The 12356-nt window shown below is 46.1% G+C and overlaps 1 pseudogene across 1 annotated transcript in view; it reads right to left on the reverse strand.

The window, feature by feature from the left end:
• Positions 1–12356, reverse strand: part of LOC309545088 (zona pellucida sperm-binding protein 3-like) — a 71944-nt pseudogene that overhangs the window by 1329 nt on the left and 58259 nt on the right. Inside the window, exons 7-10 of the transcript in view lie at positions 10765–10882; positions 10520–10608; positions 2547–2638; positions 2367–2465 (exon numbers count right to left, since the gene is read on the reverse strand). The product of the transcript in view is annotated as a zona pellucida sperm-binding protein 3-like (transcript). The remainder of the gene's footprint in view (positions 1–2366; positions 2466–2546; positions 2639–10519; positions 10609–10764; positions 10883–12356) is intronic.

A 12356-nucleotide genomic window follows, 5' to 3' on the forward strand; every position in this document is an offset into this window, starting at 1 on the left:
TTTCTGTGCATACTGTATATTCTCCTGAAGTCAACTTTGTTCCATTTATTCACCTGTAAACAAATTTGTTGTCTCATGAACAAACATTGAAAATCTACACTAAACAAGAATGCTATAAATTTGTTGTAGAAAAGGGTCAATGTGATGGGGGGGGGGGGGGGGGGGGGGAAAGTACATGGGTTTGGGTTCTAGTTTAAAAAAGGTAGCAAACATATGTACACATTGCCAGCATTATCACTACAGTACAAGTTTAAGCTAGTTTCTGAAGTTACAGTATGCTTTATTATAATCTGTGGGCCTATTCACTGTAAGCATACTGTAATTTCAGAAACTAGCTTAAATTTGTACTGTAATCTGTGGGCCTAATGTTTTTAAGTCCCAGGTTTCTTTTAGTAAATATCCTTGATCCTTCACAGGGCCAGGTTTAATCTTCTGTGTAGTTGTGAAGGATGGGTGACTGGGCACATTGCTGGAGCCAGTGGCACTGCCACACTATCACTTGTAGCCCCCCCCCCCATGCCTCTAGATAAAAGTTGCCATGCTTGTTTGCTTCTGGGGACAGGAGTGACACTGCGGGAGTGCACAGGCCAAAAGGTGGCTGATCCCACACCCATCTTCCAGCCAGGAAAGGTGGAGAGACAATGGTACCAACCCAAGAATATTCACACATCTACCTTGCATGACATATGTCCTCAACCTGGTGGTGCAGCAGTCCAATAAGCCTGGCTTACAAAAGGACTTGTCAAGTCAGAAAGGCTTGTGGCCACATCAGGTATGTGGCCACATCAGGTAGTCATGATTGGTCATTGTTTGCCTGGCAGAAATGCAGTGCCAGCCTCAGCTGCCTGCCAACTGCCTCATCTGCAACACCCCCACATGCAGGGACTCCCATGTTAGCCGGCTGCTCCAACGGCAGCATGTCACTGAGCACCTGTGTGATTCTAGTACAAGGACAAGCTGTGGGGAGCAGGATTTCTTTCCCCCACTACAATGGCTCATCATTCAAGGCACATGCAGCATTTTGGCACCTTTTTCAGATGCAACCAAAATGGTGACCCACGACAAGATGGGGATTAAGGATATTAATTCCTTGTGTTCCTCAGGTTGTAAAGGTGCCACACTAGTTTTATAGCTGGGCCTCAGCTGCCAAGTTTGTTGCAAGGTAAATTGTGTTGGCCTCAGTTTGCAGCCTATTCTGATATTCCAGCACTCACTGTTTTAGGAGACGATGGCCACAAATATTATCCAAGATAAAACCTGCCTTGCCTTCCATCTTATACATTACATACTGTTCAGCCACTGAATATTTGTGGCTATAAACTCTGAATACACTAAAATTTTTATTGCCAAGATAAACCTGTCTTGAATTGCTTTGAATTTGCTGCCTATTTAACTGCTCATATGGTCTCAACTCTATAGCCAATTCTTAAAAAAATACAAAATTAGGCATCACCGCCAAAAACAATCTTAAAGGGCTCTGTAAAGTAAAAAGATTGGGGTGCTTCTGTATTTCAGTCATGCAAAAATAAATAAAAACTACATGTCCACAATACGCAATGCCAGGGTAGTGTTGCTACTCATTTAAAAGGATTGGCTTTTTCTCCCTCCCCCCCCCCCCCATGTAACCCTCAAAAGTCAGAGTCTCTCCCACAGTAGCTTTAAAAAAAAATTTGTCTGGTGTGAGGAGTTAATGAAGACATCCCCTTCGCTGTTCTCTGGACCCTTCACTTTGTCATCTTCTCCCTAGCTTTCCCACCTCCATTTCCTCCCTTACCCCCTTACCCAAATACTGTATCTTCAATTACACATTGGATACCACTCTATAGATGCAACATACCTGGCCCTTTTAGCTCCGGAGCTAAAACCATTATTTCAGGGTTATCTACCCAATTTCATTTCAGAATAACTTTTTTTGCATAAAAACGTGCTATGTGTGTCATCTTTGCCTGAATGTAAACTTATCAGACATAGCAAACCAGATCCTGCAAAATGTTCCCACTGTATGATAAGTTTGTGATAGAGCATGCATAAAAATTGTTTGCCTCAACTTTAACACAGGGTCTAGCATCCCATGCATTTTTGGCAACAGCTTGACTGCCAGCCTTTAATAATACTACCGCCCCCCCCCCCCCATTAACTTTAGTGGGGTTCGCAGCAAAGTTTGGGTTTTTGCAGATTTCAAGCAGGATTCCAACCCCCAGGGAATTGAGCCCAAGCAAAAAATTGCTCATCCATACAAACAGCCCTGTGACCATTGGATCAAAAGTGTCCTCTGCTAGGTCCTGAGGAAACCCATTGCTTACTAAAGCCAATTTTAACTAAAGCAAAATGCAGCCATTGGTTTTGGGCTGATGCTTAAGAATTACCTGTCTTTGCTGCTCTGGATTCATTGCCAGCAGAACCAGGTGGGCTACGTACTTTGAAAGGTCCAAGAACCATTGTATGAATAAGTCCATCTTCATTTGCTTTACAAAAAAGGGAGAAAGAAAATGTAACCTATATACAAATGAAATGAAGACTTTCATATAAGCCAAGTCTCTACCTACCATTAACATCTCTTCTCTTCCTGGAACTTTTGGTACAGACACTATCACAGCAAGTGCATACAGTATTGTCAGCACCATCAAGCAGCTCCCATCTGCAGAGAGAATTTTACTGTCATTCACTCCAAAATCTTTTTCACCTTTTTCCTCAAGAAAAAAAATGTATAACTAGAACTAAAGGCAAAAAAGTTGAAATTTTAAAAGAATGGCGAGGGGTGTTGTGGAAATTTGATTGTGGACATTTTAGTTAAAATAGTCATGTCTCCCAGTGTCAGTTTTACTGGTAATCGCTGTTCACAGCGAATACTGCTTTAACTGTCATTGCAGGAAAGACTTGTTAGTGAAAACCTTCCATTAAGATGAGATGGCACAATACTTCTAGCAAAGAGAGTCCATCGCACAGATCTATACCCGCCATTCGGGGCCCCGTACTGCTGAGATATGTTTGCGATATGGAATTCTTATAATTTTACCAAGATTAATGGATGGCATCTTTTAGTCCTATTCGATCTGTGTGACTTAACTCTGCTGCTATTATCTTATGCAGAGAAAGCCTCATCAACTGGAACAGTCAAGAATGGTCACTATCAAATTTGAGATATATATTAAATCATATTTGAAATATGGCAGCCATTTCGGCTCATCTCTGCACAGGTCTGTTTCTACATAAGCACTGCCCATTGTACTTTTTGAATGTATACATGTTCTGTGATTGGTGGTTCTTGAAGCCACTCCCTGTAACCCCTTTTGTTCACTTGCTGTAAATAAGCCAAGCCCTGAGACCCACAGAAGATACAGGAAATTCACACAACAGGAAGACACACAGCACAGACCACACAGACACAGCTCACACAGGCATTCATCCCTGCAGACACACAGAAGCTCCCACACACACACACTCAGAGAGAGAGAGAGACCCGGCAGATGGCATCGATATGACGCAGCGAGTGTTCCTTTTTTGTCGCCGAGCGCTTGGTAAACCTTATGCAAAAGAGCGGTACATTCATACTTTTCAGTACAAGCTATTAATGGCGTTTGGTGCATATTAATCTTCAGCGCACTGATTGGGTTTCCATGCTCCAAGCCCTATTAATTTCCACGACAGGGGTTAGAAACACGATCAATATATTCATGTCACCTTAAAAAAAAAAAAAAAAATGGATTTTTGTAAAATCTTACCGTAAAATCCTTTTCTCTTAGCTCATTGACAGACGTAGTCCTCGGTGATACAGCACCTTCGGGTTATGTTGCCTCCACAGGAGCAGGACTAGACAGGAAATAAAAATGCTCTGGCCACACCCCAGGGGCAGTCCCAGAGGGTATATCCTCTCTCTCCGCCACAGCAAATCAGTTATGTCACAAAAGCAGTGCTTAGAGAATTTAACCCAACCCAACTCAAAAACAGAGGGGCGGGGACTAAGTCTGGCAATGAGCTAAGAGAAAAGGATTTTACGGTAAGATTTTACAAAAATCCATTTTTCTCTATCGCTCATTGACAGACGTAGTCCTCGGTGATACAGCACCTTCGGGAAGTCCCAGAGCAGTATCACAAATGAGGGGTGGGAAAATGGAAATCAAATCCCAATCTAGAAGGCCCAACCGGTGCCAACTAGAAGTTTACAATGCTCATCCTTAATGATGAGACTCAAAAAGAAATTTTTCAAACAGAAAAAAACCCTCGAGGTAGACCACCGGTCTCCTCAAATTGCAGCCTGCAAAACCTTGCGGCCAAATGAGGCATCCGCCGATGCCATCACATCAATTTTATAGAATTTTGTAAAGGTATGTACCGACGACCAGGTGGCCGCCTTACATACCTGGACCACTGACGCCTGATGGCGAAAGGCCCAGAAGTACTGAGCGCTCGAGTGGAGTGCGCCCTAACCGGGAATGGAGGACTCCGACCCTTAATAGAATAAGCCTGTACCACCGTCTGTCTAATCCATTTGGCAATGGTCACGGCAGATGCAGGCAACCCCTTTCTGGGGCCATCCGTGATCACAAAAAGTGAATCTGTCTTACGGAATGATTCCGTAGCTTTCAGGTATACCCTGATTGCCCGAACCACATCCAAGGAATGCAACGCATGTTCACGATGAGGATTGGGCTGAGGACACAAGGAAGGTAGTACAATCTCTTCATTCAGATGAAAATCTGAAACCACCTTAGGAAGAAAGGATGGCTTAGGATGAAGTACTACCTTATCCCCATGAATCACTAGGTATGGGGACTGGCATGATAATGCAGCCAGTTCTGACACCCTGCGAGCAGAAGTGATAGCCACCAAGAAGGCCACCTTCTGGGATAAAGTAAGCAAGGGAATCTCCCTGATGTTTTCAAAGGGAGGTTTCTGTAGAACCGACAAAACTAAATTAAGATCCCAGGGCGGTAAGGGCGCGCGGACTGGTGGAGCCAGGTGCCGCACCCCCTGGATGAAATTCCGCACCAAGGACTTGGTAGCTAAAGGTTTCTGAAAGAAGATTGCTAATGCTGAAACTTGACCCTTGATGGTGCTCAAGGCTAGTTTCTGCTCAACCCCTTTTTGCAAAAAAGCCAATATTCGAGTCACCGAATAGGTACGTGGAGGAAATCCTAAAGATTCGCACCACGCAATATAAGTCTTCCATGTGTGATAATAGACCTTGCTGGAAGTCGCTTTCCTTGCTTTAATAAGGGTAGGAATGACTGAAGCTGACAACCCTCTGTCCTTCAGTACTTGGGTCTCAATGGCCAGGCCATTAAAACCAGCGACTGTAAAGCACGATGGTTCCCTGAGACGAAGTTCCCACGGAACGTCTGCGACTAGCATGTCCAAGTCGGCCAGGCCGGCTTGACGGGGCCAGCCTAGAATTTCTAGGACCACTGGTGCTGACTGGATCTGAACCAGGTGTACCTAGAGCTATCTGGCCCCGACCATCCGAGAAAGTCTGGTCGTTTTCTGTTCCCACACATTTATCAGATACCTGATTCCTATCAGGAAGGGTGATCTTTTCTGGTTGAACCTCAGGGACCGAAGTCACCCGGCTAGAGGCTTCTTGGTCTGTCTGGTCAACCAGATCCGATTCCTGTGGGGAATCGAGACTAATCTTAGGAAAAGGTAAAGGAAAAGATCTATTCAGGGAACGGTGACTACCGCTCCCTGTAGTACTTAAATGTTGGAAGGGAAGAATCGCACCGGTAGTAGTAGTCGATGCTCGATCTAATGTCCTGAATACCGGTGAAAACGTCCCCCCACCCTCAACCCGGGTGGGGGCGCACCTTCAGGCTGTGTAATCCTTTACTTCGGGTTTGGCTGAGTCGGTCCTCTGTTTGTCCGACCAGCCTTTCTTGAACCCTCCTGGAGGAGTCTTGCCTTTCCCGCTTGTTCCAGCCGGGCGTACGAACCCTTTATGGGCGGTAAAGAAAGGTCCTCGCTTGTTGCGAGGTCCCTTAGCTTTAGCAGCCTGTGGCAAGAAAGTGCTCTTGCCCCCAGTGGCATCCTTAATAATTTCATCTAGGTTGGCCCCAAATAGACGATTCCCCTGAAAGGGGAGATTCGTCAAGGTCTTTTTGGAACCTAGGTCAGCTGACCAGCATTTTAACCATAGCACACGTCTGAGGATTACCGCTGACAGATGCATGCCCTAATAGGGGAGTAGTGTCCAAGGCTGCGTCACAGATAAACTGTAGCCCTTGTATAATCTGTTCCATCAAATCAGATGTTTCCTGGGGAATATCTTTTCCCCTAAGGTCTTGGCGTACCAATCTCGCCCATTCCGTAAGTGTCTGGGAAACTAGACCAATAACAATTACTGGTCTAAATGCTGACCCTATCAGAGAGAAGATAGTGCGGGACTCTGCTTCCATCTTCCGATCCACCGGATCCTTAAAGGACGACGTGTCCTCCACTGGGATAACCGTGGCTTTATTCAGGCTGGAAATAGGTGGATCCACCACTGGTGGTACCGTCCATTTCTTAATGAAGGATTCCTCAAATGGATAGCGTCTAGCAATACGCTTGGAAATCGTAAAGGTACACTTAGAATGCTCCCATTCTCCTTTAATTTTATTACCAAAACACTTGGGTACAGGAAAAACCTTCACCGTTTTGATGGGCTTGTTAGTACCAAAGGGAATCTGTTTCAGTTGCCTCTGCCGGTAAAACCTCAAGTCTTAAGGTTTCCCGCACTGCCACAACTAGTGCGTCCACCAATGCTTCTTCCTGAATTATAGCGGGAGAAGGAACGTCCTCCTCACTGTCTGAGGGAGCTTTACCTGAGGTAACAGCCCTTGCAGAGGGACCTGCAGCTGCAGTGACCATCTCTGAATCTGAGTCAGAGGTGTCAGATAATATAGGGGTAGGCGGGGGTCGCTTCCTTGACCCCCGTCCCTGACAGGCTGCCTCCACCCGAGCCACCAAAGACTCCAAAACTGCTGTAAATGCATCCATACTCTGTGCACCGGCGGGTCCCGTGGCCCCCTCGAGGGAAACAGGTGGGGGAATTTGTGTGGCAGGGTCCATGATTATTCCAGTAACTTCCCGGATAATACAATTCAATAAAATTTTTTTTTTTTTTTCCAGACCCCCAGCGCCACAAAAGCCCCTTAGTGTTACCTGCTAGGGATCCCTATCGATCGAGAGAGAGAGAGATAGACCCCCAGGCTCACCACTTGATGCTCAGAGTTTAACTGCAACAGGTTACAGCGCTGTCTTCACAAACAGGAAGTGTTTTGGCTGGCTGCCCAGGAAGAAAGGAGGCGGCTCCACCCCTCTGCACGCCTTCCGGCGCCTCCCCTAGCTCCACGAGGTGTTTGGATCACCTCAAACATGGCCGCCCCCATGCTGGAGACACGAGGCTACGCCAAAATGGCGGCTCGTGCGATCCAGAAAAAAAATGGCGGCGGCCTGTACCGAATAGCGGTGTGCTGCAGAGCACACAACACCTTCTCTGCATGGGGATTTGGCGTGGTTGGCGGTACCGGCCCTGGCGGACCGCATGGCCGTTCAGAAAGCCTGCTATAGCTGGAGATTTGACTAGGAAGGCAGTCTACATGTCCGTGGCTTCTGACTGGTAGGTACCTTATTATCACAGTAAGATTCCCAGACTGCCACTGATTACAATCTTTTTAACATGTATACAATTAGATTGTTAGCTCCCAAACCAAGCCTCCTGGCTTTTTGCACATAAAATCACACTCAAAGTAGGGGGATCTGTGCCATGTTCTAGGATAGAGGGGGACTCTATCTTACCATACAGAGAGGGGCCCGCGTTCACCACAAGACCCGTCAGGGGAAAAGGGGGAACATACTACTCACCATACCGGAACCAGGCGGGCACCAACTCCTGACAGTACCCCTCTCCACCGGGGCGGGAGGGCTGTCGACCAATACGGATGCCGTGACTCATGGTCCTTGGTGTTTCAGCGAGACGTTTAACTCGCGGGGTCAGTCCCCCAGTGGGACTATGTCGCGGCCGACCCAGCGCGGAGCTATGGCCTGCACGCGCTCGTAGGCTGAACTGGGGTGACCACCGGATCTCAACATCCAGCCCGTCGCCCAGTTCAGCTTTCTTGCTTGAAGATCTCACAGGAACACTGGAGAAAAAAGCGGTCTAAAAAATTTTAAGAAAAAAATCTTGCCAGGACCGAAGATCCCAGCAAGGTATCTAGGTCCTTACTCCTGACTAGACAGAAAAAAACTGATTTGCTGTGGCGGAGAGAGAGAGGATATACCCTCGGGGACTGCCCCTGGGGTGTGGCCAGAGCATTTTTATTTCCTGTCTAGTCCTGCTCCTGTGGAGGCAACATAACCCGAAGGTGCTGTATCACCGAGGACTACGTCTGTCAATAAGCGATAGAGAAAACACATTTTGACGTGACTGAACTGAATAGACCATATGTGTGAAAGGGGCCTTAGGCCAATTTCATCTGGTAATCCAATCAGCAGGCTGTTTTTCACAGCACAAACTCCCAGCAGAGTATCAGTTTACATGGAGACAAAGCACTTAGTGTTACTAAACCCACAACCGTAAAATCAGTCTTTATATGCAGTAAAGCATGGGTGTCAAACTCAATTTCATCGTGGGCCACATCAGCATTACGGTAGCCCTCAGAGGGCCAGTTCTATCTGTAGCCCACCACTATCAGAAGTCAAGAGCCCCCACCATCCATTACATCCCCTTTTGCTGTGAAGCAACTAAGAGATGCAGGATCTGTAAAAGGAGTTGTGTCCTCCTCTCTGCTGCCAACTGCTGAGTTGGGTGCGGGTGGTCCTCTGCAGCTGCAGGGGGGAAGCACAGGATCTGGCAGAGGAGTTCTGTCCTCTGCTGAGACAAGGTGGGGGGCAGAAATTGAGAGGTGCATGCTCAGTTTGATGTGTATTGCTAGAGAGTTTTTCTTCTTGGGAGGGTGCATGTGATCAGCATAGGGCCAATCAGCACTGTCCAGAGTGTGCAGTATGAAAACTCCTCCTATAAGCTTTAAACAGACACTGAGAAGCCACAAGACTGCTATACACTGCTGATGAGAAAGGTATTTAGCAGTGTATATTTACTAAACAAATTGCATTTCCATGTTCTGTGTACTGTGGGAGACAAGATATTGCAAATTCAGGGTCCTGGTTTGGAAACACTGGCAGGCATGGATGGTCAAAGAAAATGATCACCTTTTTAGGTTTTCATGCAAAACCTTTATCCCAAAAGGAAATCATGTTTGCTGTAACCGATTGGGTTTTAAATATATTGGCAGGTTTAGAACCACTAACAAATTGGAAGTCATAACCAGCTAATACTCCCCTCCCCCCTACATGGACAATGCAGCTGTGCCTCCTCATTCCTCCAGAACTCAATACAGGTGTGTTACTGGCTAGATCACCAGGTGAAAAAAAATAAACACGATGCAGCTACCACATCTGATTGGTAGGCTGCAATAAATTACATTTTGTTTTGGGTTTAATACCGAACAGCACATAAGCAGTGTAATCTGGTTTACTATATGATGGGTTATAGATCCCCCCCATTCTTAATTAGTTGGTGCTTTACATTGTAAAAGGTACCATACCAGCACTTGCAGGTTTGTCTTTTATTGCAACCCCCACCAGCACATTGTTCCCCTTCCAATTGAACTATTCACATTGTTCGAGGACTTTCTATCTTCAGAGTTCTGCTTGAAAATTATGGTACAGCCAGGCTGTTAATCCACACTGCCACTAGGGTGGATGGGGTCAAGTCTCTTGTTCTCTTTGCTCTCTAACAAGAGGACTTGGACAATGATCACAATCTTCAGGACACTTGCTAGCATTCTCTTCCTACTGACACCCACCCACTGACTATCCTACGAGCAGGTGTGCCCCCCCCCCCCTCAGGTCAGTCCCCTTGACACAAGTTTCTGTACCCTTTGTACTACAGAGATCCTCCAGTGTCTCCCCTCTGTCAGCTTCCCTGGACCTCTGGGTTCAGCTCCTCACTGCTACTCTTCAGGCCCACAGGACAACCCTAAGGCCACATGGCGCCTCTACAGAGGAGGACTCCGCTCCCCAACGGAAGAACTCAGAGCACATGTGCTCCTGGCTTTTATACAGTATCCAAGCATGCACCGAGGCAACTTTACCTCTGCCAATCAGGATTGTAGCAAATGCCAATGCACCCATTCGTAAGGTTTCCTCCCACTGGCCAACATGCTTCCCTATTGGACCAGAGAGAATCACTAGACAGAAGGAGTTGCACTCTGCCTACCAGAGAGCAGGATCTGTTAGTAAGGTCTGCTCAGAATATAGATTTACCTGCAGCTCTTCTGGTAAGCAAACAGAGCTCACAACTATACTTTCTCACTAGCACCTACCTAGGAGAGTGCTACACATACACAAGCTCCCCTGTCCTCCACATAATGCCTTGGAGGAGAGATAATTTGTGGGATGGGAGCAAAGACATTTGTTTTTTTTGGAAACATTTTTCCCTTTTTGAAGTCTACTACAGGCAAAGAAAACAGCATTTTCCTACCGGTTTGTGTCAGGTAAATAGGAACATGCCTTCCTGAGCTCCGTTACACCTTTAGGATCCCAAACGACCAGCTGAAACGTAAGGTAGATCTGCCAAAAGAGAGCTGTTAAGTTAAGGCCCACACAATGTTTGTCGGTAATAAGGGATCTAGGCAAGTTGATCCATTTCCAAATAGCAAAATGTGTCATAATACGCATGTTGCTTTAGAAAGTTCTAATTTGATGATCAATTAAATAAATACTTGCCTCATCACTGTCAGTCATGAATTTCATTGCTGGAAAAGTCAGCCATATGGCATTTATCCGATTCGGTTGATCTTGCGTCACAAACTTAGAGTGTGCCACCTTTCCATCTACAAAACATCTGCAGAAAATAAAAACGAGTTACCTTTGTGTAGCTTTTGTATCCCACCAAGTACATTAAAGCAGGACTAAACCTATCAAATTAGGGGTTTCAAAATTCCTGTAATGTCAAGATTGCCAACTCACATTTGCTTCGGTCCACAAACTGTCAAACCATCAGATAGCTGGTGTCATAACTGACCAAATGTGCAGCACCATGGCAGTTGCAGAACAAACAGAAGCAGCATCCTTGGCTTTAAAGGATAGGAGGGTTTAATTCTGCCAAGGCCCCTTTCACACTAGTGCGACTTGTCCTGCGATTTTGGACCGCAAAAATCGCATGACAAGCCGTTTTCCATTATTTTCAATGAGCCCCATTCATATCAGTGAGTTTTGAAGTCGTACCGACTCAAAGTAGTTCCTGCACTACTTTGGCACGATTTTAATGCGTTTTGGAGGTATATAGCCATAGCTATTGCTTTCAAAATCGCGTCGCAAAATCGTGGTAAAATCACAGCGCATTAAGTGTGAAAGGGGCCTTAAGGCTGTCAGCAGAGCTTAAAAAAAGCAGCAACTTAGCATGTGCATAACATTGTTAGAGTATTACTGGATTTTAAAACCGCATAGGACACCCATTTTTAATGTTTTTACATAGCTATACCTGCAAATGGGGACAGCCTGGCATAATCTAGCAGGACTTCATTTTCGGACTTAACCACTTGACGATCACCGGCCGCATATATACTGTGGCAGGCTGGCTCGGTGAATCGCTGTTCCTGTACAGCAGTTTGTGGGAGCGCTCCTTGGGGGCGAGCACACACCCCTCCCCCACTAGAAAGTGGGGATGCCGATCCATGGGGGCCGGCGGCTGAGATTGCCCCGAGCACCCACGATCGCTTCCCACTGAGAGAGGACGATCTGTTAACACAGCCGACTGTTCTCTCTGAAATGATCAGAGTGACTGATCCTCCTATATGGGAGGACAGGTCTGTGTTCATTTCACAAGTCCCTCCCCCCACAGTTAGAAAACACTCCTAGGTTAACCTCTTCCCTGCCAGTGTCATTCTTCCACTACCAGTGCATATTTTTAGCTTACTGTAGTGTCAAAAATGTCAGTTAGGGGGTCTAATCTGTCGACCGCAAGGTCGTAGTCCCGCAAAAAAAAATAAAAAGGAAATTTACACGACACGACATCAATTTAGGTACAGCATCGCACGACTGCGCAATTGTCCATTAAAGTAACGCAGTACCAAATTGCAAAAAATGGCCTGGTCATTAGAGGGGCAAATCCTTTTCGGTCCACAGAAGCGGTTAGGTTCTACTTTAGGATTTCTAAATCTCAAGCGTCCAGAAGTAATCAACCTAAGGATACCGTCCTCTAATAAGCATTTATTGGGGTCTGTGTCCCATTTCTCTACATCTGGTCTTGGGAAAGGAATTTTACATCTCAAAACTTGATAGATTTTGGTTGGAGTTTAGGGTGGAGGTTCCGATCT

Source organism: Pelophylax lessonae (assembly GCF_965119305.1).
Source record: "Pelophylax lessonae genome assembly, chromosome: 1".
Classification (NCBI taxonomy): Eukaryota; Metazoa; Chordata; class Amphibia; order Anura; family Ranidae; genus Pelophylax; species Pelophylax lessonae.